We start from the raw sequence: 2,989 nt of genomic DNA on the forward strand, positions 1-2,989 counted from the left end.
ATATGCACAGTTCTCAAAGAACATGGTTTACTTTATAACCGAATCCAACAAGAGGAGGCGTGGCATTAAATGCGTGATATACACCGAAGGTGTTGAGCTGCCAAGATAATTAAGAGAGACGGGATTTTGGAGCCAGGGCTGGGAACAAAAGGGAGGTCTTCTTGGGAGACAGTGTCCCTGTCACATGGGTGAATACACAAGGGTCAAGATGCTCTAAAGAGGGAATTTAGGGTACACAAGGAGCCCCTCCGGAGTGTCACCTGCCTGGTGACTCACTCAGCTATCCTAGAAGGTTAGGCCAACCTGACCTCCTCTTCATCACTGTAGTTATGCGCCAGCATTGGCCTTTATTGTGCAGACTCTTGAGGAGTCAGGCAGGGTTGAGACCCTGATCCAGCAACCTCTACCTGAGTCAAGTTGTCTAGCTTGCTGCTCCCACTCAAAAGCCTGGGCTGTGAAGTGAGTGAGGTGATGTGGGAAATGCATTGGCAGAACTCTATTCTGACTCTGCCATCAGATCCTGGGTTCCTTCTGAGTTGTGCCTCTAGGTGCCCCTTTAGGTTGCAGTGTCCTCAGTCTCCCAACACACTTTACTACAAGTCACCCCTCGAAGCATGGAAAAGTTGTCATTGTGCAGCAGAAATAGCACACAGTTTCACTGTCCGGCAACACGGAGACAGCAGCCCCAACTCGGGACTGGAAGCGATGGAACGAGCAGAAGGTCCAAGAAGCAGCTCAGGCTGGAGATGCTGCACCAGTGGCTCTGACACCCTAGCTCCTGTATAGCCATTTCTTCCACACTCCACCGAGAGGGTGGTGGTGGTGCAGGCCTTTAATTCTAGTGCTTGGAAGGCATAGGCAGGCAGATTTCTGTGAGTCGGAGTTCCAAGACAGCCAAGGCTGCATTAAAAAAACAAAAACAAAACAAAAAAAATAAAACCACAAACATTCTCCGGGGTAGACAGGTAGATAAATGAAACATTCCACCAAGGAAGGGAAGGGAGGCTCACAACGAGAAAATTGTAAGACTCAAAAGGCCTCTCCTCAAAACTTTATAGACAGAAAACAACTGTTAGTGGAGAGGAGATTCTTTCATGAGTTGCCAGTCATGCAGGAGTAGCCTTTTGGTAACGCAGCTACCTGAGTTGCCCACACTTCTTTAAGAAGCTTCATCCAAGCCTCCTGTAAATAACCCCAGTGAGCCCATTGATTCATCAAATTAGATTTGGGTAAAACTGTTTCTTTTGTCTGCCATCAATGTCCTTTCAGTGCTGAACAGACCTTTGTCCATACTGCCCCAGGAAAAATCATGTAGACATGGCTTTCTAGAGAACTCACACACGGCGATGTTTGCAACAAGGACAGAATGGAAACTGCTCGAGAATTCCGTGGGTGAAGGACAGTAGCTGGGTGTTGTAGGAAAGGAAAAGCAATGTCGTGGGTTGCTGCGGTCTTACACGCTGAAATGTAATTGACAACATGATCATCTTAAAAGGCAGAGCCTATCGAGGGTGGTTAAATCATGAGGGTAAAGCCCTCAAGGATGGTATCCTTATTAAAAATGCTGCAAGATCCCAGGCGGCTGTAGGCAGTGGACCCATAGATCAGCTAGTCCCAGGCAGAGATGACTGCTGTCCAAGCGATGGTTGGTCCCCTGTGGGGTGGTGCACAGTGGGCGGACTGGTCCCAGCGAGCCCAGGGGTGTGAGCAGGTGGCGGGTAGAAGGCACATCGTACAGAATAGAATTGGATATTTATTACTTGGGGGGGGGGTGAAGAAAGAGAAGAAGAGGAGAGACACAGAGAAGGGAGAACGGGAGAGAAGGACAAGCGCGCCAAGAGGGAGGACAGTGAGAATCAAGATGGCGAGAGAAGGGCAGGGGTCACCGAGAGTGGGCGTGGCTTGTCTCTTAAAGTGACAGTTAACCATAACAATCCTGGCCTTAGTAGAAGGGCTTGATGGAGTGGGAACATTCTCTTCTACTGTAGGGCACAACATCCATCTCCTTCCCGCCTTTCTGTCTTCTGTGCTGGGAAGACATAGTGTTGAAGGTGCCATCTTGAAGGTGGACCAGGCATTCAGAAGATGCAGACTCTACCCTTGCCCCAGTCTTAGGATTTCCAGCCTTTAGAATTATAGAAATGAATATCTGTTGTCTGTGAATCACCCAATCTCATGTATTTTGTTATAGAAATCCAAGATGGCCAAGACCCAACTGTAAGTAAAATCACTTTTGGCAGCATTTCCCATGTCAAGTTCATATGAGACTTTCCCAGGGAGCAGTCATACAACACAGAGGAAAACAAGAGCAGAGACTCAAAGCCCTTGCTAAGTGTAAGCTTTCCTTCCATACAAGCTTCCCATGGACACTAATTCCAAGCTGCATGGCCGTCCCTAGGTTCACTCCTTCTCCTTGCTTCATCCCTCAGTGTGTGGCTCTCTTATATTTTCAGATATCCCCAACAATGGAATATTCCCAAAGGCCAGACTGACCCCTTAGCCTAATCCCAAACTATCCTATTTCCTCCAGAGCAGTCTAACCTCCTCAAGTCTGGGAATAGGGTTCCCTGAGGACAACCCCTGAAGACCACCAAATGCAACAAGAGCCAGGCCCACGCCATTGATGTAGTACATCCAGCAGGAGGCTAAAGAGAAACCTTCGTGGTCATATGAATCTTCTTCAGTCTCTATAGTGGCCTAAGATACATCCACCAACCTGCCTTTCCCCTCTTCTTCATTCACAGCCTTGAATCGGTCCTTGATTACTTCTGACCCCCTCCGTGTTTTATCTCACCGGGTATATCCCCTAATAAATCCATCCCACCACCAACCTCATCTTACGCTCTGCTTTCTGGGGCACTCGAAAAGACACAGTGGGTTGTACAGACAAGGTGGGAACCACCACAGAGCTTGACAAGAGAGACATTGGGGTCCCACAGAGCATCCTAGGGAAGGAGCTCTCACAAGCCATCATCCTAAGCAGCACTTT

Source organism: Myodes glareolus, chromosome 4 (assembly GCF_982192425.1).
Source record: "Myodes glareolus chromosome 4, mMyoGla1.1, whole genome shotgun sequence".
In the NCBI taxonomy this organism is placed as follows: Eukaryota; Metazoa; Chordata; class Mammalia; order Rodentia; family Cricetidae; genus Myodes; species Myodes glareolus.